Genomic DNA, 24027 nt, shown 5'->3' with positions numbered 1-24027 from the left:
GACCCATCTGTCTCCTTCTCCAAACCCAAGAAAAAGAAATCTTCTTCCACAGAGGAGCTGGTTAGTAGTGATCTTAAAGAGACAGCTGGCAGTGGAAGTCCTCCCAAAAGGAAGAAATCTTTCCCCAAAGAGGAACCATAAGTGACCCTGAAGAGCCAGGAAACAAGACTGTCCCCAAGAAAAAGAGGGCCTGAAGAGGCTGCTGCCAGCAAGAGCAGCAGCTCCAAGAAAACGAAAAAGCTCCGAAAGCTATCCCAGGAAAACTAGAAGGGACATTTCCCTAGTGGGGCATAACTTGCAGAGATATTTCCCAATCCATCCCCTATAGCCCAATAAAAATTAAAAAAAAACTGATAAACAGGATTTCATCAAAATTGAAAACTTCAATTTTGAATGATACCATTAAGAAAATAAACAGATAAGTCACAGACCAGGAGAAAAGTATTTGCTGTCTATATCTGACAGAGCATTCTTTTTGTTTGTTTGTTTTGTTTTTTGTTGTTGTTATTGTTGTTCTTTTGCGGTATGTGGGCCTCTCACTGTTGTGGCCTCTCCCGTTGCGGAGCACAGGCTCCAGACATGCAGGCTCAATGGCCATGGCTCACGGGCCCAGCCGCTCCACAGCATGTGGGATCTTCCCGGACTGGGGCATGAACCCGTGTCCCCTGCATCGGCAGGCAGACTCCCAACCACTGAGCCACCAGGGAAGCCCTGACAAAGCATTCTTATCAAGAACGTGTAATGAACTTTTACAAAGCAATAATAAAAAAAAATACTCAACTAAACAAAATGGACAAAAAATTTGGACAGACACTTTGTAAAAGAAGATATACAAATAGCCAATAAGCACATGAAAAGATGACCAACACTGCTATCGAGGAAATGCAAATCAGAACCACAATAAGGTACCACTAGAAGGGCTAAAATTAAAAAGCTATCAATACCATGTGTTGATGAGGATGCTGAACTGAAACACCCATACACTGTGAGTAGGACCATAAAATGGCATGACCACGATGGAAAACACTTCGCCAGCTTGTTATAAAGTTAAGCATATACTTACCGTATGATCCAGTAATTCCGATCCGAGGTATTACCCTAGAGTAATGAAATCATAAATCTAAACAAAGACTCCTTGTAAATGAATGTTCATAGCTGCCTTATTCATAACAGTCAAACACTGGAAACAGCTCAAATATCTATCAACAGGTGAAAGGATAAACAAAGGATTGTATACCTACAATGGAATACTACTCAGCAAAAAGGAACAAGCACATCTGTAAACAAAGATGAATCTAATAAACGTGGTAAGTAAAAGAAGCTGGACACAAAAAAGTAAAACCAGAAGATTCCATTTATATGCAATTTTAAACAAAGCAAAATGAACCCATGGTGACAAAGAGACTAGTAGTTGCTTAGGATCAAGGGCTGCAGCAGGAGGGAGTGACAGGAGGGAGTTTTGGGGGTGATACAAATGCTCTAAATCTTGACTGTGGTGGTGTATTTGTCAAAATACACAGAACCACAAATATAAAATGGGTCCATTTATTGTACATAAACTACACCTCAATATTATTATTATTATTAATTTTTTTCTTGCCGCACAGCATGCGGGAATCTTAGTACCCCCACCAGGGATTGAACCCGTGCCTTCTGCAGTGGAAGCGCAGAGTCTTAACCACTGGACTGCCAGGGAAGTCCCTCAATATTACTGTTTTAAAAACATACTGTAGGGCTTCCCTGGTGGCGCACTGGTTAAGAGTCCGCCTGCCAGAGATTGGTTCAAGATGGCAGAGCAGAAGGACATGCGCTCACTCTCTCTTACAAGAGCACCAGAATCACAACTAACTGCTGAACAATCATCGAAAGGAAGACACTGGAACTCACCAAAAAAGATACCCCACATCCAAAGACAAAGGAGAAGCCACAATGAGATGGTAGGAGGGGCACAATCACAATAAAATCAAATCCCATAACTGCTCGGTGGGTGACTCACAAACTGGAGAACACTTATACCACAGAAGCCCACCCACTGGAGTGAAGGTCCTGAGCCACACGTCAGGCTTCCCAACGTGGGGGTCCGGCAACGGGAGGCGGCATTCCTAGAGAATCAGACTTTCAAGGCTAGTGGGATTTGACTGCAGGACTTCGACAGGACTGGGGGAAACAGAGACTTCACTCTTGGAGGGCACACACAAAGTAGTGTGCGCATCGGGACCCAGGGGAAGGAGCAGTGACCCCAGGGAAGACTGAACCAGACCTACCTGCTAGTGTTGGAGGGTCTCCTGCAGAGGCAGGGGGTGGCTGTGGCTCACCGGGGGGACAAGGACACTGGCAGCAGAAGTTCTGGGAAGTACTCCTTGGCATGAGACCTCCCAGAGTCTGCCATTAGCCCCACCAAAGAGCCCGGGTGGGCTCCAGTGTTGGGTCGCCTCAGGCCAAACAACCAACAGGGAGGGAACCCAGCCCCACCCATCAGCAGACAAGTGGATTAAAGTTTTAATGAGCTCTGCCCACCAAAGCAACAGCCAGCTCTACCCACCACCACAGTCCCTCCCATCAGGAAACTTGCACCAGCCTCTCAGATAGCTTCATCCACCAGAGGGCAGACAGCAGAAGCAAGAAGAACTACAATCCTGGAGCCTGTGAACAAAAACCACATTCAGGGCCTCCCTGGTGGCGCAGTGGTTGAGAGTCCGCCTGCCGATGCAGGGGATACGGGTTCGTGCCCCGGTCTGGGAGGATCCCATATGCCGCGGAGCGGCTGGGCCCGTGAGCCATGGCCGCTGGGCCTGTGCATCCGGAGCCTGTGCTCCGCAACGGGAGAGGCCACAACAGTGAGAGGCCCGCATACCGCAAAAAGAAAAAAAAAAAAAAAAAAAAAAAAAAACCACATTCACAGAAAGACAGACAAGATGAAAAGGCAGAGGGCTATGTACCAGATGAAGGAACAAGATAAAACCCCAGAAAAACAACTAAATGAAGTGGAGATAGGCAACCTTCCAGAAAAAGAATTCAGAATAATGATAGTGAAGATGATCCAGGACCTCGGAAAAAGAATGGAGGCAAAGATTGAGAAGATGCAAGAAATGTTTAACAAAGATGTAGGAAAATTAAAGAACAAACAAACAGATGAACAACACAATAACTAAAATGAAAAATACACTAGAAGGAATCAATAGCAGAATAACTGAGGCAGAAAAATGGATAAGTGAGCTGGAAGACAGAATGGTGGAATTCACTGCCATGGAACAGAATAAAGAAAAAAGAATAAAAAGAAATGAAGACAGCCTAAGAGATCTCTGGGACAACATTAAGTGCAACAACATTCTCATTATAGGGGTCCCAGAAGGAGAAGAGAGAGAGAAAGGACCCAAGAAAATATCTGAAGAGATTTTAGTCGAAAACTTCCCTAACATGGGAAAGGAAATAGCCACCCAAGTCCAGGAAGCACAAAGAGTCCCATACAGGATAAACCCAAGGAGAAACACGCCGAGACACATAGTAATCAAATTGGCAAAAATTAAAGACAAAGAAAAACTATTGAAAGCAGCAAGGGAAAAACGACAAATAACATACAAGGGAACTCCCATAAGGTTAACAGCTGATTTCTCAGCAGAAATTCTACAAGCCAGAAGAGAGTGGCATGATATACTTAAAGTGATGAAAGGGAAGAACCTACAACCAAGATCACTCTACCCGGCTAGGATTTCATTCAGATTCGATGGAGAAATCAAAAGCTTTACAGACAAGCAAAAACTAAGAGAATTCAGCACCACCAAACCAGCTCTACAACAAATGCTAAAGGAACTTCTCTAAGTGGGAAACACAAGAGAAGAAAAGGACCTACAAAAACAAACCCAAAACAATTAAGAAAATGGTAATAGGAACATACATATCGATAAGTACCTTAAACGCGAATGGATTAAATGCTCCAACCAAAAGACACAGGCTTGCTGAATGCATACAAAAACAAGACCCATATATATGCTTTCTACAAGAGACCCACTTCAGACCCAGGGACACATTCAGACTGAAAGTGAGGGGATGGAAAAAGATATTCCATGCAAATGGAAATCAGAAGAAAGCGGGAGTAGCAATACTCATATCAGATAAAATAGACTTTAAAATAAAGAATGGTACAAGAGACAAGGAAGGCCACTACATAATGATCAAAGAATCAATCCAAGAAGAAGATATAACAATTATAAATATATGTGCACCCAACATAGGAGCACCTCAATACATAAGGCAATTGTTAACAGCTCTAAAAGAGGAAATCGACAGTAACAAAATAATAGTGGGGGACTTTAACACCTCACTTACACCAATGGACAGATCATCCAAACAGAAAATGAATAAGGAGACACAGCTTTAAATGACACAACAGACCAGATAGATTTAATTGATATTTATAGGACATCCCACCCAAAAACCGCAGATTACACTTTCTTCTCAAGTGTGCATGGAACATTCTCAATAGATCACATCTTGGGTCACAAATCAAGCCTCAGTAAATTTAAGAAAACTGAAATCATATCAAGCATCTTGTCTGACCACAACACTATAGATTAGAAATCAATTACAGGGAAAAAAACATAAAAAACACAAACACGTGCAGGCTAAACAATATGTTACTAAATAACCAAGAAATCACTGGAGAAATCAAAAAGGAAATCACAAAATACCTAGAGACAAATGACAATGAAAACACGACGACCCAAAACCTATGGGATGAAGCAAAAGTGGTTCTAAGAGGGAAGTTTATAGCTATACAAGCCTACCTCAAGAAACAAGAAAAATCTCAAACCATCTAACGTTACACCTAAAGGAACTAGAGAAAGAAGAACAAACAAAACCCAAAGTTAGCAGAAGGAAAGAAATCATAAAGGTCAGAGCAGAAATAAATGAAATAAAAACAAAGAAAACAATAGCAAAGATCAATAAAACTAAAAGCTGGTTCTTTGAGAAGATAAACAAGATTGATAAACCATTAGCCAGACACATCAAGAAAAAGGGGGAGAGGACTCAAATCAATAAAATTAGAAACGAAAAAGGAGAAATCACAACTGACACTGCAGAAATTCAAAGGATTATAAGAGATTACTACAAACAACTGTATGCCAATAAAATGGACAACCTGGAAGAAACGGACAAATTCTTAGAAAGGTATAACCTTTCAAGACTGAACCAGGAAGAAACAGAAAATAGGAACCGACCAATCACAAGTAATGAAATTGAAACTGTGATTAAAAATCTCCCAACAGGGGGCTTTCCTGGTGGTGCAGTGTTTGAGAGTCCGCCTGCCGATGCAGGGGACACGGGTTCGTGCCCCGGTCCAGGAAGATCCCACATGCCATGGAGCGGCTAGGTCCGTGAGCCATGGCCGCTGAGCCTGTGTGTCCGGAGCCTGTGCTCCGCAACGGGAGGGGCCCCAACAGTGAGAGACCGGCGTACCGAAAAAAAAGAAAAAAAAATCTTCCAACAGGGACTTCGCTGGTGGCGCAGTGGTTATGTATCTGCCTGCCAATGCAGAGGATGCAGGTTCAGTCCCTGATCCGGGAAGATCCCACATGCTGCAGAGCAACTAAGACCATGCGCCACAACTACAGAGCCTGCACTCTGGAGCCTGTGAGCCACAACTACTAAGCCTGTGCACCTAGAACCTGTGCTCCGCAACAAGAGAAGCCACCTCAATGAGAAGCCCACACACCACAACGAAAAGTAGCCCCTGCTCGCTGCAACTAGAGAAAGCACATGTGCAGCAATGAAGACTCAACGCAGCCAAAAATTTTTAAAAAAATTAAAAAACAATCTTCCAACAAACAAAAGTCCAGGACCAGATGGCTTCACAGGTAAAGTCTAACAAACATTTAGAGAAGAGCTAACACCCAACCTTCTCAAACTCTTCCAAAAAATTGCAAAGGAAGAAACACTCCCAAACTCATTCTATGAGGCCACCATCACCCTGATACCAAAACCAGACAAAGATACTACAAAAAAAGAAAATTACAGACCAATATCACTGATGAATATAAATGCAAAAATCCTCAACAAAATACTAGCAAACAGAATCCAACAGCACATTAAAAAGGATCATGCAGCACGATCAAGTGGGATTATCCCAGGGATGCAAGGATTCTTCAATATACGCAAATCAGGGCTTCCCTGGTGGTGCAATGGTTAAGAATCCGCCTGCCAACGCAGGGTCATGGGTTCCAGCCCTGGTCCAGGAAGATGCCGTGGAGCAACTAAGCCCGTGCGCCACAACTACTGAGCCTGCGCTCTTGAGCCTGCGAGCCACAACTACTGAAGCCCGTGTGCCACAACTACTGAAGCCCACGCGCCTAGAGCCTGTGCTCTGCAATAAGAGAAGCCACCACAATGAGAAGCCTGTGCACCGCAACAAAGAGTAGCCCCCGCTCACTGCAACTAGTGAAAGCCCACGTGCAGCAGCGAAGACCCAATGCAGCCAAATATTAAATAAATTAATAAATTTATTTAAAAATATATATATACGCAAATCAATCAACGTGATACACCATATTAACAAATTGAAGAATAAAAACCATATGATCATCTCAATAGAGAAAGAAAAAGCTTTTGACAAAAGTTAACGCCCATTGATAAAAAAAACTCTCCAGAAAGTGGGCATAGAGGGAACCTACCTCAACATCATAAGGGCCATATACGACAAACCCACAGCAAACATCATTCTCAATGGTGAAAAACTGAAAGCATTTCCTCTAAGATCAGGAACGAGAGAAGGATGTCCACTCTCACCACTATTATTCAACATAGTTTTGGAAGTCCTAGCCACGGCAATCAGAGAATAAAAAGAAATAAAAGGAATACAAATTGGAAAAGAAGTAAAACTGTCACTTTTCAGATGACATGATACTATACATAGAGAATCCTACAGATGCCACCAGAAAACTACTACAGCTAATCAATGAATTTGGTAAAGTTGCAGGATACAAAATTAATGCACAGAAATCTCTTGCATTCCTATACGCTAATGATGAAAAATCTGAAAGAGAAATTAAGGAAACACTACCATTTACCACTGCAACAAAAAGAATAAAATACCTAGGAATAAACCTACCTAGGGAGACAAAAGACCTGTATGCAGAAAACTATAAGACACTGATGAAAGAAATTAAAGATGATACCAACAGATGGAGAGATATTCCATGTTCTTGGATTGGAAGAATCAATATTGTGAAAATGACTACACTACCCAAAGCAATCTACAGATTCAATGCAATCCCTATCACATTACCAATGGCATTTTTTACATAACTAGAACAAAAAATCTTAACATTTGTATGGAGACACAAAAGATCCTGAATAGCCAAAGCAGTCTTGAGGGAAAAAAACAGAGCTGGAGGAAACAGACTCCCTGACTTCAGACTATACTACAAAGCTACAGTAATCAAGACAATATGGTACTGGCACAAAAACAGAAATATAGATCAACGGAACAGAGATAAACCCACACACCTATGGTCAACTAACCTATGACAAAGGAGGAAAGGATATACAATGGAGAAAAGACAGTCTCTTCAATAAGTAGTGCTGGGGGCTTCCCTGGTGGCACAGTGGTTGAGAGTCCGCCTGCCAATGCAGGGGACACAGGTTCTTGCCCCAGTCTGGGAAGATCCCACATGCCATGGAGTGGATAGGCCCATGAGCCACGGCCGCTAGGCCTGCATGTCTGGAGCCTGTGCTCTGCAACGGGAGAGGCCACATCAGTGAGAGGCCCGCGTACCTCAAAAAAAAAAAAAGTAGTGCTGGACAGCTACATGTAAAATGAAATTAGAACACTCCTTAACACCACACACAAAAATAAACTCAAAATGGATTAGAGACCTAACTGTAAGACCGGACAGTATAAAACTCTTAAAGGAAAACATAGGAAGACCACTGTTTGACATAAATCACAGCAAGATCTTTTTTGATCCACCTCCTAGAGTAATGGAAGTAAAAACAAAAATAAACAAATGGGACCTAATGAAACTTAAAAGCTTTTGCAAAGCAAAGGAAACTACAAACAAGACCAAAAAACAACCCTCAGAATGGGAAAAAATATTTGCAAACAAATCAACAAAGGATTAATCTCCAAAATATATAAACAGCTCATGCAGCTCAATATTAAAAAAACAAACAACCCAATCCAAAAATGGGCAGAAGGGACTTCCCTAGTGGCACAGTGGTTAAGAATCCACCTTCCAATGCAGGGGACACGGGTTCAAGCCCTGGTCCGGGAAGATCCCACATGCCGCGGAGCAACTAAGCCCGTGCACCACAACTACTGGGCCTGCGCTCTAGAGCCCATGCTCTGCAACAAGAGAAGCCACCACAGTGAGAAGCCTGTGCACTGCATCGTTGCCCCTGCTCACTGCAACTAGGGAAAGCCCGCATGCAGCAACGAAGACCCAACGCAGTCAAAAATAAATAAATTTTTAAAAAACCCAAAAAAAACCAAAAAAAACACAAAAATGGGCAGAAGACCTAAATAAACATTTCTCCAAAGAGGACATACAGATGGCCAAGAAGCACATGAAAAGCTGCTCAACATCACTAATTATTAGAGAAATGCAAATCAAAACTACAGTGAGGTATCACCTCATACCAGTTAGAACGGGCATCATCAGAAAATCTACAAACAACCAATGCTGGAGAGGGTGTGGAGAAAAGGGAACCCTCTTCCACTGTTGGTGGGAATGTGAATTGATACAGCCACTATGGAGAACAGTATGGAGGTTCCTTAAAAAACTAAAAACAGGATTACCATATGACCCAGCAATCCCACTACTGGGCATATACCCTGAGAAAACCATAATTCAAAAAGACACATGCACCCCAATGTTCACTGCAGCACTATTTACAATAGCCAGGTCACAGAAGCAACCTAAATGCCCATCGACAGATGAATGGATACAGAAAATGTAGTACATATATGCAATGGAATATTACTCAGCCATAAAAAGGAACAAAATTGGGTCATTTGTAGAGATGTGAATGAATCTAGAGACTGTCATACACAGTGAAGTTAAGTCAGAAAGAGGAAAAACAAATACTGTACATTAATGCATATATGTGGAACCTAGAAAAATGGTACAGATGAACCAGTCTGCAGGGCAGAAACAGAGACACAGATGTAGAGAATAAACGTATGGACACCAAGGGGGGAAAGCGGCAGGCGGGTGGTGGTGGTGGTGTGATGAATTGGGAGATTGGGATTGACATGTATACACCGATGTGTATAAAATGGATGACTAATAAGAACCTACTGTATAAAAAAAAATAAAATTCAAAAAGAAATTTGCTTTGAGGATATATATAGTGCATACATTCGGGGCTAATTCTCCTTTTAAAGAGATATTTAATACAATCTTTAGATGTACTAATGTATTTCACGCTATGGGGTTCTGTCTGCTTAGAATTTGCCCATTTTTTAAAATAAAAACATTTTGCATTATTCAAACCAGAAAATAAACAATAGTTCAAAAACAAACAAAAAAAGAGTCCGCCTGCCAATGCAGGGGACACGGGTTCGAGCCCTGGTCCAGGAAGATCCCACATGCAATGGAGCAACTAAGCCCGTGTGCCACAACCACTGAGCCTGCTCTCTAGAGCCTGTGAGCCACAACTACCGAGCCCGCGTCCTGCAACTACTGAAGCCCACGCGCCTACAGCCCATGTTCCGTGACAAGAGAAGCCACTACAATGAGAAGCACGCACACTGCAAGGAAAAGTGGCCCCCGCTCACTGCAACCAGAGAAAGCCTGTGCGCAGGAACGAAAACCCAATGCAGCCAAAAATAAAATAAATAAATAAATAAAATTTTAAAGTAAAGCTTTATTTAAAAAACCAAAAAAAAAAACACCCATACTGTATACAACAACAGAGAGAAAGGAATCAGTAAAACAAATAATTAAGGCTAAATAATTACTGATGAAAAGCTATGAAGCTAAGTGCAAGATTCAGAAAGAATCCATAAATTGGAGAGGCTTATTATAAAATAATCTGCAATTTAAAATCTATAGGATTTCAGTAACAACAACAAAACAGAAAACAGCCTGGCCCAGTGCCCCCCTTCCACCTCTCCATCTGGAACCTGACCTCAGTCTTCACACATATCCCAACAGCTTTCCTCACAGTGGCAGCAAACCTCCACCTTACCACTCCCATCCAGAATCCTTGTTCTATTGCTATTAACAAGCTTTGTGTTATCTAGTAATGTGAAAAGGAATCCTAATACATCCTTAAATCACTAATCAAATTTTTAAATAAAATAGAATGGAGGTCAGAATCCTGTGGCATGTCAGTCAGGAGAGGAGCATGCTAATGTAGTTGTCTTATTGAAGGAAAGCAGGGATACTGTTAAGCTTGAAAAGTCAGAGAAGAAATACCTGGGACTTTCCTGGTGGTCCAGTAGGTAAGACTCCACACTCCCAATGCAGGGAGCCTGGGTTCGATCCCTGCTTGGGGAACTATATCCCGCATGCATGACGCAACTAAGAGTTTGCATGCGGAACTTCCCTGGTGGCGCAGTGGTTAAGAATCTGCCTGCCAATGCAGGGGACATGGGTTTGAGCCCTGGTCCGGGAAGATCCCGCATGCCGCAGAGCAACTAAGCCCATGCACCCACAACTACTGAAGCCCGCGTGCCTAGAGCCCGTGCTCCGCAACAAGAGAAGCCACCGCAATGAGAAGCCCACGCACCGCAACGAAGAGTAGCCCCTGCTCGCTGCAACTAGAGAAAGCCCACGCACAGCAACAAAGACCCAATGCAGACAAAAATAAATAAATAACCATTATTAAAATTAAAAAAAAAAGAGTTCGCATGCCACAACTAAGAAGTCAGCATGCCGCAACTAAAGATCCCGTATGCCGCAACGAAGTGCCCGTGTGCCACAACTAAGACACAGCACAGCCAAAATAAATAAATAAATACATATTTTTAAAAAAAAGAAGAGAAGAAGAAATACCCAAGACAAAAGATCTTAAGTTCAGGGAGGTCACACACACAAAAAAAAAATTAGAATGTGTAATTTTAATCGGCAGTAAAACAAAAACAAAACAACTTATCCAATGGAAAACAGGCAAGGAGATAAAAGCAGAAGTATTAGTAAATGAAAATGTGAAATAAAATGGAGAAATAGTACTAATACACAACACTGAAAATCAACTATACTTCAATAAAAATAAATTTTAAAAAAGAAATTAGTACTAATATAATAATTTCAACAATTGAATATGGGATAAACTAATCAATGCAGAAGAGTTTTCTCAGATTTAATTTTTAAAAAACAATATGCAACAAAAGACACACTTTAAAAAAACTGAAAAAGGTAGAAATGAAAAGACTGAAAAACATACATAAGGCAAATGTGAACCAAAATAAATTTGAGCCGCAATCTTTATGTCTGACAAACTAAAAGTTAAGATAAAATGAGATGCAAAGGATGTTATAAACAAGTAAAAGGGACAAGAGGACAAGAATATATAACCATCACAAACACAGAGGCATTTTATAGTATTGTTCAACTTCTATAAACTTTATTGCAGCAACGGAGGGAAATCCATAGATGAAAAATGCCTTGGCCCTGGGCATTTATTCTAGAGAAATAAAAAGTCAAAAACTGGAATTGGGGGCTTCCCTGGTGGCGCAGTGGTTGAGAATCTGCCTGCTAATGCAGGGGACACAGGTTCGAGCCCTGGTCTGGGAAGATCCCACATGCCGCGGAGCAACTGGGCTCGTGAGCCACAACTGCTGAGCCTGCGCGTCTGGAGCCTGTGCTCCACAACAAGAGAGGCTGCGATAGTGAGAGGCCCACGCACCGCGATGAAGAGTGGCACCCGCTTGCCACAACTAGAGAAAGCCCTCGCACAGAAACGAAGACCCAACACAGCAAAAATAAATAAATTAATAAACTCCTACCCCCAACATCTAAAAAAAAAAAAACTGGAATTGGGGGGCTTCCCTGGTGGCACAGTGGTTGAGAGTCCGCCTGACGATGCAGGGGACACGGGTTCCTGCCCCGGTCCGGGAGGATCCCACATGCCGTGGAACGGCTGGGCCCGTGAGCCATGGCCGCTGAGCCTGCGCATCACGGAGCCTGTGCTCCGCAACGGGAGAGGCCACAACAGTGAGAGGCCCGCGTATCGCAAAAAAAAAAAAACTGGAATTGGTCCAGATGGTCCTTGACACATGAACGCTAAAGTGTGGTCCATCCATACCATGGAATATGACTCAGCAACCAAAAGGAACAAACTACTGATACGTGCAACAACTTGGATGAGTCTCTACGGCAGCAGTCCCCAACCTTTTTGGCACCAGGAACCAGTTTCGTGGAAGACAATTTTTCCACAGATTGTGGGGGTGTTGGTTCAGGCAGTAATGCGAGCAATGGGGAGCGGCGGGAAACAGCAGATGAAGCTTCACTCACTCGCCCGCTGCCGCTCACCTCCTGCTGTGCGGCCCGGTTCCTAACATGCCATGGACCAGTGCCGGTCCGCAGCCCGGGGGTTGGAGACCCCTGCTCTAGAGAAGTATTGCTGAGCAAAAAAAAGCCAATCCTGGGGACTTCCCTGGTGGTCCAGTGGGTAAGACTCCACGCTCCCAATGCAGGGGGCATGGGCTTGATCCCTGGTCAGGGAACCAGATCCTGCATGCACGCCGGAACTGAGAAGTCTGCATGCTGCAACTAAGAAGTCTGCATGCCGCAACTAAGAAGCCCACTTGCCGCAACTAAACATGCCGCAACAAAGATCCCTTGTGTCACAACTAAGACCCGGCACAGCCAAAATAGATAAATAAATTCTTTGTTTAAAAAAAAAGCCAATCCCCAAAGGTTACATACTGTATGATTCCATTTATATATAACATTTTTGAAAGGAAAAATTTTAGAAATGGAGGACAAATTAGTGGTTGCCAGTGGTTAGGCATGAGGAGCAGGCAGGTGGAGAGAGGGAAATTAGTGTGGTCATACAAGCACAACAAGAGAATCCTCGTGGCTTTGGAACTGTTCAGCATTTTGTCTTTGATGGTGGATACACAGCCACACAGATGACGAACTACAGAACTAAACACCTGCACACACAATACAAATACAACTCAGGAAGCATGAGTAAAATCAGTGGACTGTATCAATGTCAATTCCTGGTTGTGATTTTTCTACTATAACTCTGCAAAATATTACCACTGGGGGAAACTGGACAAAGGGTACCAGGGATATCTCTCTATTATTTCTTATAGCTGCAACGTTAAAAAGGTGAATATTATTAATAAGCTCAAGCTATAAAAGAGACAGAAAATTTTACACCCAAAGGACAGAGAATACAAATTCTTTTTGAAAACACCATGTAACATTTACAAATATAAACCACACATTAAACCAATAAAGGAAGCCTCAATAGACTCCAAAAGACCACTATGTTGCAGACTGTGTTCCCCAAACAATAAAGTATAGAAATTAATATATCAAGGATAGTTTTTAAAAATCAGTGACAAGCTGATCCTAAAATCCATATGGAAATGCAAGTGGTCCAGAACACACAAAACAATCTTGAAGAGGAACAATGTTGGAGGACTCATTCTTCCTGATTTCAAAATTTACTACGAAGTTCCAGTAAACAATACAATGTGGGCTTCCCTGGTGGCGCAGTGGTTGAGAGTCTGCCTGCCGATGCAGGAGACACGGGTTCGAGCCCCGGTCCAGGAAGATCCCACATGCCACGGAGCCACTAAGCCCGTGCGTCACAACTACTGAGCCTGTGCTCTAGAGCCCACGAGCCACAACTACTGAGCCCGTGAGCCACAACTATTGAAACCTGCACACCCTAGAGCCTGTGCTCTGAAACAAGAGAAGCCACCGCAATGAGAAGCCTGCACACCGCAACGAAGAGTAGCCCCCGCTCACCAAAACTAGAGAAAGCCCGTGCGCAGCAACGAAGACCCAACGCAACCAAAAATAAATTAATTAATTTAAAAATAAATAAATAAACACAGATATACAGTCAACTGATTTTTTTTTTTTTTTTTTTTTTTTTTTTTGCTGTACGCGGGCCTCTCACTGCTGTGGCCTCTCCCGTTGCGGAGCACAGGCTCCGGACACACAGGCTCCGCGGCCATGGCTCGCGGGCCCAGCCGCTCCGCGGCATGTGGGATCTTCCGGGATCGGGGCACGAACCCGTGTCCCCTGCATCGGCAGGCGGACTCTCAACCACTGCGCCACCAGGGAAGCCCAGTCAACTGATTTTTGACAAGAGTGAAAAAACAATTCAATGGGGGTTAGAACGGTGTTTTCAATATATGATGCTGGAACAACTAGATATCTGCATGCAAAAGAATAAATGCAGACCCTTACTTATACACTACCTACAAAGATTTACCAACATAGATCAAAGACCTAAATTTAAGTGCTAAAACTATAAAACTCTTAGAAGAAAAAATCATTATTTGCAGATGGTTTCTTAGATATGATACCAAAAGCCACAATAGAAAATATAACTTGGACTTCCTCAAAAATAGTTTTGTGCTTCAAATGACACCTTTAAGAAAGTGTAAAGACAACCCACACAATGGGAGAACATTTTCACAAAAGAAAATTTTTGCAAATCATGTATCTGAAAAAGGACTTGTAACCAGAATATATAAAAAACGTTTACAACTCAATAATAAAAAGACAAATTTTAGAACGAGTAAAGGATCTGGGCTTCCCTGGGGGCACAGTGGTTAAGAATCCGCCGTAGCAGGGGACACGGGTTTGAGCCCTGGTCTGGGAAGATCCCACATGCCGCAGAGCAACTAAACCCGTGCGCCACAAGTACTGAGCCTGAGCTCTAGAGCCCGCAAGCCACAACTACTGAGTCCACATGCCACAACTACTGAAGTCTGCGTGCCTAGAGCCCGTGCTCCACAACAAGAGAAGCCATGACAATGAGAAGCCCGCGCACTGCAACAAAGAGTAGCCCCCGCTCACCACAACTGGAGAAAGCCCGCGCACAGCAACCAAGACCCAACACAGCCAAAATTAATTAATTAATTAATTAAGGAAAAAATGAGTCAAGGATCTGAATAGACATTTCTCCAAAGAAAATATCCAAAAGGACAAAAACCACACAAGAAAATGCTCGGTACCATTAGCCATCCGGGAAATGCAAGTCAAAACCACAATGAAGGGACTTCCCTGGTGGTGCAGTGGTTAAGAATCCACCTGCCAATGCAGGGGACAGAGGTTCAATCCCTGGTCCAGGAAGATCCCATATGTCGCGGAGCAACTAAGCCTACGTGCCACAACTACTGAGCCTGCACTCTAGAGCCTGCGAGCCACAACTACTGAGCCCGTGAGCCACAACTACTGAAGCCTGCATGCCTAGAGCCCGTGCTCCACAAGAGAAGCCACCGCAATGAGAAGCACGCGCACTGCAACAAAAGAGTGGCCCTCGCTCACCGCAACTAGAGAAAGCCCACACGCAGCAACGAAGGCCCAACACAGACAAAAAATAATAAATTAAATAAATTTTTTAAAAATGTGGTCTATCCATACAATGGAATATTATTCAGTAATAAGAAAGAATGAAGTACTGATAGGACCCCATGGAGTCTGGTTGGTTTCACCGCAGCAGCACAGAGGCGGCCTCAACGCGCCGAGCGCCCACACTATGCTGCTCTACGTGATGCCAGCACTGCACACCAGGCCTGGGTCTGCACACACCAGCCCACAGGCCGCAGGTTCCTTCATGGTGGGGATGGTCATACATCTTATGTGTTCCACAAGACAGCACCGGAGCACACACAGAACAAATCTTGACCAACAAATAAAACCAAAATTTCACCCAAATAATCATCATCATGCTACTCACTTATTCATACCTTTTATAGTTTGAAAGAATAAACCAAGTTAACATCTACTTATTTACCCCTAAATCATAAAAGAGAAAGTCTAGGTGGGATTTCCACCCTGTAAAAAAGAGTAAGACACTCAAGGGCCTCTGAGAACCCATCCCATCTGCAGAATCTGGTGCCCCAACTTATCTACCCCAGGGCCTGTGTGCTAAAGTCAGCCCAGCTCAACGTTCCAAGACACGGGGACATCACAGGGTGGTTAAGTTCTTTTCTTTTTTTTTTCCCCAATAAATTTATTTATTTTATCTTTGGCTGCATTGGGTCTTTGTTGCTGCGTGCAGGCTTTCTCTTGTTGTGGTGAGCAGGGGCTACTCTTCGTTGCAGTGTGCAGGCTTCTCATTGCGGTGGCTTCTCTTGTTGCGGAGCATGGGCTCTAGGTGCGCGGGCTTCAATAGTTGTGGCACACGGGCTTAACTGCTCCATGGCATGTGGGATCTTCCCGGACCAGGGATCAAACCCGTGTCTCTTGCACTGGCAGGCGGATTCTTAACCACTGCGCCACCGGGGAAGTCCCAAGTTCTTTTCTTTTAATTTAGAAAACTAACAGGGTTGCCAACTTTTTCACTCTGTCAAGCCAGGAGGAGGGAGGGAGGGAAAGAGAGAGAAAGAAAAGCAGACACAAAGGGGCTTCCCCAAAATAAATAAGTTAAATAAATTAAATTTTTAAAAAAGGAGGAAAGGATAAACTGTCATCTACAATCACCTTCAATTCAGACAACAATGGCTTTTCCAATATCAAAAGAAGAAAGCCATTATATCAGGACTGAGGATTATGTCTTACTTTAAAAAAATACAGTTTTAAGAAAAGTTCACCTTCGCTCATCTCACCAATATTATATACAGACCAGCATCTGAGAAGCTCTATTTACATTACCATTGACACCTGAAATAAAAATAGGTTACTCTCAAAGTCATTCACTTAGATTGACTGTGTGCCTCACTAGCTCACACCTAGGCCATTAAACCAAAAATCTCTGTGTAGCAACATTTCTGTGCTTCCGTGCATTTTAAGAAATACGTAATCTCATCAGTGGCATCCCTTAAAGAGTTCATAGCAATGGTATTGGTTTAGGCGCAACTAATTTCACTGCCTAAGGAACTGATTTAAACTGGTTCTAGAACTGTTACTAAGGTAATACTCCATACTTCTTTTCCAAACGTTTCAAGATGACTTTACTTTCTTTTTTAATATTTACTTATTTATTCATTCATTCATTCATTTTTGGCTGCGTTGGATCTTAGCTGTGGCACTCAGGACTTTTCGTTGCGGCGAGCAGGCTACACTCTGGTTGTGGCGTGTGGGCTTAGTTACCCCACAGCATGTGGGATCTTAGTTCCCCAACCAGGGATCAAACCCGTGTTCCCTGCATTGGACGGTGGATTCTTAACCACTGGACCACCAGGGAAGTCCCTTCCAAACGTTTCTTGTATCCCAACAACTATGCACTACCCTCCAAAGAGATGCTAGCATCCTCTTAATTGGAAGGCTAATTTTCCTTCCCTAGATGACCCAGAGGCCCGCCACTGACAGCACATCTTTAGAACAAGCTACTGGCTCACAGAACTGGCATGTTGACTCGAGACGTCTCTGGTTATATGTGAGATGCAACACAGCACAAGGATTCCCATCACATCCTGACAACAGCCTCCACAGTCTGTCTGGAACGCCAAGCAAAGTATTACCAGCATCTTCTGTACTCTTATCCAACAGCCAAATGAGAGGAACTTCAAGTTCCTCTTGAACTACCTTTTCATTTACTTCTTCTGGTTAGTATAACCATCAGACACAAGGCAGCTTCCAGAGAAGTGTTGCCCATACGATCATGCAGTTCCTTGAACAGAGCCCTTCAGAAAAGAACATTCTGCAGTAGAGACTGTTGCTAAGAGAGAATGAGAATCTGAAATGCACCCTATACCTGTCCGACCAATCGCTTTTTAAGTTTCACAACCAAGGTCCTGGCTCTGCTGTGACCTGACCTCTTGTGCCCTAGTGTCCTCACCTGTAAACTGGGGACAAGGAGCACCCTCCACGTAGAGCTGCTGTGAGGCTGAACTGAGCTACCCCATGAGGAGCCCAGAACAGGGGCTGGCACACTTTCTCCTCAGTCTCCTGACCGCAAAGGAGAGAAGGAAACAGAGACAAGGTCACCTTGCCACAGAGGATGGGCTCAGCAGTGGCTGGGGAGGCATGACTTGGTCACGGGAGCTGACCGTGAGCCTCTCCCGGTGCCACCTTCAAGTGGCATGACACTGGTAGCTCACGTTGGACATGACAGAAGCATTAGCACTGTGGAAATCGACAAATGCTACAAGCCAGGAGGTTTTTGTGCTTTTGTTTGTTTTTTGTTTTTGACTTAAAAATTTTTATTATTATTTTTATTTTTGGCTGCATTGGATCTTCCTTTCTGTGCACAGGCTTTCTCCAGTTGCAGCTAGCGGGGGCTACTCTTCATTGCGGCGCGCAGGCTTCTCATCCTGGTAGTTTCTTTTGTTGTGCGGCACGGGCTCTAGGCGCGTGGGCTTCAGTGGTTGCAGCACATGAGCTCAGTAGTTGCAGCACTCGAGCCCTAGAGCATGTGGGCTTCAGTAATTGCGGCACGCGGGCTCTAGAGTGCAGGCTCAGTAGCTGTGGCTCACGGGCTTAGTTGCTCTGGGGCATGTGGGATCTTCCTGGACCAGGGTTAAAACCCGTGTCCCCCACACTGGCAGGTGGACTCTTAACCACTGCACCACCATGGAAGCCCCGTGGCCAGGAGGTTTTTGACTCTCCCAGAGAGCCAGATATTAAACATTTACCAACACACCACTGGAATTCTATTGGTCTGGAAAAAAGCGACAATGTGAATCCATGGAGAGCAGTGGCTACTTGCACAATCAGTCAAACAACAAACAAGACCATGTCTATACTGGGCACAGTCCACTGGGGGTGGCAGGGGGGGTGGGGGGACCAAAAAGAAGGGGGTGGGGTGGGAGGAACAGGTGAATAAAAATCTAAAATCAGAAGTGAAAAGAATAGCCGCAGGACGCCCCTGGTGGCGCAGTGGTTAAGAATCCGCCTGCTAATGCAGGGGACATGGCGGAGCAACTAAGTCCGCGTGCCACAACTACTGAGCCCACGTGCCACAACTACTGATACCTGTGCACCTAGAGCCCATGCTCCACAACAAGAGAAGCCACTGCAATGAGAAGCCTGCACACCACAACGAAGAGTAGCCCCCGCTCTCTGCAACTAGAGAAAGCCCGTGTGCAGCAATGAAGACCCGTGCAGCCAAAAATAAATAAATAAATTTATTTAAAATAAGTAAATAAAAATAAAGAGTATGCTTATTTAATAGTCTGTTTCTTTTTTTAAAATAATTTATTTATTTACTATTTATCTTTGGCTGTGCCGGGTCTTAGCTGCTGCACGAGGGATATTTAGTTGCAGCATGCAGACTTCTTAGTTGCGGCATGCATGTGGGATCTAGTTCCCCAACGAGGGATCAGAACCCGGGCCCCCTGCACTGGGAGCGTGGAGTCCTACCACTGGACCACCGGGGAAGTCCCAATAGTCTGTTTCTGATGATCCCCAAATCTAAAATCTCGGAGGGTTGTTCCTACTGGTTTTCATGCATGGTGCCTTATTTCCTCGTGTGCTTGTTCAGTTTTGTCTGTGTACTAATCAACATCCTTAAAAAATAGTCATAGGTGTTTTTTGCATTTTAGGATGATGGTAACTTCCTCCAAAGAGGTTTTATGTTTGGTCCCATTGCTGCCTGAAGGCATTACCAAACCAGAAAACCTTAAATTCATGCTTCGTTTCCCTGAGCTACGAAGTAATATGAACCTGGGCTACAAATCCTCCCAAAGGCCAATCCACAGCCATAATTTTCCCCCTTTTTTCCTGCTACATTTAGTAAAAAAGTTGGGGCAAAGATGGAGTTAGACAGGTATGCTTCTAGTTCACCCTGCCTCTGAGGGCACTGACTTTCAGAGCCCATTTAATATGAGGAGGGCCCCTTTTAGGTTCTCTACCTTGAGAGGACTGCAGATCTTCACTTCAGAGGCCGGCAAGGACTCAGAAATCAAAGCCCCACTTTGTCCAAATCAGCAAATGTCCTTAAGGCAAAGGCAGATTCCATCCTATGGTGTTTAAATTACCTTTCTGGGTTCTTTCTTTGTTATATTTTGGTTTAAAACTTCCTTGCAATATTGTCAGTCTTTCTGATTTTTTTCTTCTCTTTTTTTTTCTTTTTGGCTACAGTGGGTCTTCGTTACTGCATGCAGGCTTTTCTCTAATTGCAGAGAGCAGGGGCTACTCTTCATTGCAGTGCACGGGCTTTTTATTGCAGCGGCTTCTGTTGTGGAGCACGGGCTCTCTAGCCGCTCGGGCTTCAGTAGTTGTAGCTCACGGGCTCTAGAGCACAGGCTCAGTAGTTGCGGCACCCAGGCTCAGCTGCTCCATGGCATGTGGAATCTTCCCAAACCAGGGCTCGAACCCGTGTCCCCTCCATTGGCAGGCGGATTCCCAACCACTGCGCCACCAGGGAAGCCCTTGATTTTTTTCTTTAATCCAACAATTTTAATTGTTTTCCATAGGGTGGAGGATGGGAGGATAGCAGGTAGTCCAAATAATCTAGCCTAACAATTACCAAATACATAAAAACACTGAAGTTTTTCTGTAAAATATACCTGATACACAATTCTATACTGAAATTTATATTCTCTCATCACTTTGAGGAGTTACTCCACTCTCTAGTGGCCTCTATTCATGCTAATGAGACATCCGTTGTCAACCTAACAGACATTCCTTTGTAGGTAATCTCTCTTTTACCTCTGGCTTAAGGTCTTTCTGTCTTTGTTGCTATACAATTTCAGTGTATGGGTGTGGGTTTCCTTTTATTTATACTGTTTAGGACGTAGTGTGCTTCCTAAATCTACAGATTTATCTCTCATTAGTTTCTGAAAAGTCAACACTAGTAACACTTTGAGTAACGCCTCTCCTCCTTCTCCCTACTTTTCCATCCTGGGATTCCAACTACATAGTCACAGCACACTTTTATCCTACCCTCCACTTCTCTAGTCTCACTTTCCATCTCCCATCTCTCAATGCTGCACACTGGATAATTTCTTCAGGTATATATTCCAGTTCACTAATTCTGCCTTCAGCCATGTTTAATTTATTTAATTCACATATATTGTTTTTAATTTCAACTTATTTTTCATTTCTGAAAGTTCTACTTGGAATCATTTTGATACCTTGGTTTTCGTTACTAATTTTTATTCTATTTTGTATTTCTTCAAAATTTTCATACATTATTATATATACTGCATCTGATTATCCAATACCTGCAGACCTTGGGGCATCTAATTGTGCCAACTCCTCACAATGGTGTGTGTCCTGAATATAGAATGAAGCTTGCTTAAACGTAATCTACAGAAATCCCGAGGGCCTACACTGAGTATGCTTTGCTCTGAAAAGGATTTATCTTCTCTTCAGCAAGGAGCAAAAGAGTGCTATCATAATACTCACTGTTTCTTTTTTCTTTTTCTCTTTTGGCTTTTGAAGAGTTAGCTTAATTTTTAAGCACCGAAGTGCTCCCGGGAAGTTGTACCTACTGTAATTTATCCAGCATCTAATCAGATTGCAATGGGCAAACCTTTTAGGGGCATGTACTACAGCTGGAGGTACAAGCCCCTCCCCCCCTTTTCAGCTTCTACTTGGAATGTGTTCTGATGGCAGCCATAACACATATAAGCCTATCTCACCTATTCCCCACGGGTGAGACATAGCATGTTCCTCACTACATATGCATGACTGTCCCTGTTTTATTTGGATTACCCTTTGGCTTGGAGAGACCAAGTAACTTTTCCACAACACAGCATCTCAAAACCAGACACAGGAGGGTCAAGGATCCCTAAAAGTCAGGACACTATATGCACATCTTCAAAACTAAAATTTTTGCTGTCATCCATCTTCGAATGTCCCCTTATACAGTATATTTGCATAAATTACACAATAAAACAATCAAAAACAATTATCTTACCTTCTGTGGAAACTCCTTGTTTAAATTTTGTATTTAGGCAAAATATAAAAACATTTGGGATTTTCTCTTGGAGTATATGCAACTTTAAGAAAAATTTTTTCATTCAGTAGACTTATAATCTCTTTACCTGAAAAATAAGAGGAAAAAAACTTATTTTAAGTTCTACTTCTGTAAAGTTAACTCACCAAAATGATAGGGAAAAGGAAAACAAAAATCATTAGCTTTACTCAGTATTTAAATTATTAGAACATTTCATGATTAAGGATCTAAAAACTCCCTTGTCCATGCTTGTTCTACAGAGATTGGTACCAACGATACACACCCATTTTAAATCCGGTTAACTAACTCAATGGTTGGAATTTAAGGACATGAGAAGGATCTCTGTGAAGCTGTCTACTTTCATGCCTACACACTATAACTATCAAGAGACACATATCCTGGTCACAAGATGACTGGACGGCTCACTGATGATCCATCACAACTTCTAGAAGAAAAGTGCTCCAAAGTGCTCCAGGTGTGATCCCTAACACCATTTCCAAATAACGTGACTAGCGCTCCTTGGCAAAAGGACTGACTTCAAGGCATGCAACAAAAACACAGACCAGGGGGCTTCCCTGGTGGCACAGTGGTTAAGAATCCGCCTGCCAATGCAGGGGACACGGGTTTGAGCCCTGGCCTGGGAAGATCCCACATGCCGTGGAGCAACTAAGCCCGTGTGCCACAACTACTGAAGCCCACGCACCTAGAGCCCGTGCTCTGCAACAAGAGAAGCCACTGCAATGAGAAGCCTACGTGCCGCAATGAAGAGGAGCCCCAGCTCACCACAACTAGAGAAAACCTGCGTGCAGCAACAAAGACCCAATGCAGCCAAAAAAATTTAACAATAAAATAAATTTATTTAAAAAAACAACAACACAGACCAGCAGAGCCCAGAACTGTTCGTTCTGTATATGCATGCAAGTGATGATTTTACCTTTTTCTAAAAAATTAATTAATTTCTTTAAAATTTATTTTTTTGGCTGCATTGGGTCTTCGTTGCTGTGCACGGGCTTTCTCTAGTTGCGGCGAGTGGGGACTACTCTTTGTTGCGGTGCGCGGGCTTCTCATTGCAGTGGCTTCTCGTTGCGCAGCACGGGCTCTAGGCATACAGGCTTCAGCAGTTGTGGTTTGCAGGCTCTAGAGTGCAGGCTCAGCAGTTGCGGCGCATGGGCTTAGTTGCTCCGCGGCATGTGGGATCTTCCCGGACCAGGGCTCGAACTCATGTCCCCTGCACTGGCAGGTGGATTCTTAACCACTGCGCCACCAGGGAAGCCCAATGATTTTACCTTTTGAAAATTATACTTTAGCAATAAGGAGGGGTGACTGTTCTAGAATATAAGAGCCCTAAGAGACCTAATCATCAAATATAATATTTAGATCTTGTTTGGGTCCAATTAAAACGAATCAACTGGAAGAGTATATTTTTGAAGCTATTGGGGAAATCTGAATATGGACTGGTATTAGATGATATTAAGGAATTACTGTAAATCTCTTAGTTGTAAAAGTGACATGACCACTGTTTTTAAAAATAAAAACTTCCCTTATCTGTTAGAGAGAAAAAGTGAAGTATTCATGGGTGAAATGACATTATTTCTTGGATTTACTTTTAAAACACTCCACCGAAACACAAGAACCAAACAAATTTTAAAAGTGTGAGAGAGATATTACTCAGCCATAAAAAGAAACAAAATTGAGTTATTTGTAGTGAGGTGGATGGACCCAGAGTCTGTCATACAGAGTGAAGTAAGTCAGAAAGAGAAAAACAAATACCGCATACTAACACATATATATGGAATCTAAAAAGAAAAATAGTTCTGAAGAACCTAGGGGCAGGGCAGGAATAAAGACACAGACGTAGAGAATGGACTTAAGGACATAGGGAGGGGGAAGGGTAAGCTGGGACGAAGTTAGAGAATGGCACTGACATATATACACTACCAAATGTAAAATAGATAGCTACTGGGAAGCAGCTGCATGGCACAGGGAGATAAGCTCGGTGCTTTGTGACCACCTAGAGGGGTGGGATAAGGAGGATGGGAGGGA

The 24027-nt window shown here is 43.3% G+C and overlaps 1 protein-coding gene across 8 annotated transcripts in view; it reads right to left on the bottom strand.

Annotated features, from left to right (window-relative positions):
* Positions 1–24027, bottom strand: part of PPP6R2 (protein phosphatase 6 regulatory subunit 2) — an 85210-nt gene that overhangs the window by 46359 nt on the left and 14824 nt on the right. For all 8 annotated transcript variants that reach the window (XM_082636988.1, XM_082636983.1, XM_082636986.1 and 5 more), the window contains exon 2: positions 21946–22072. The gene's annotated coding sequence lies outside the window, so the exon portion shown is untranslated. The remainder of the gene's footprint in view (positions 1–21945; positions 22073–24027) is intronic.

Source organism: Mesoplodon mirus (genome assembly GCF_964341445.2).
Source record: "Mesoplodon mirus genome assembly, chromosome: 11".
NCBI classification, from domain to species: Eukaryota; Metazoa; Chordata; class Mammalia; order Artiodactyla; family Ziphiidae; genus Mesoplodon; species Mesoplodon mirus.
Note: the sequence above shows the minus strand (reverse complement) of the source record. Positions and strands in the feature narration are given on the sequence as shown.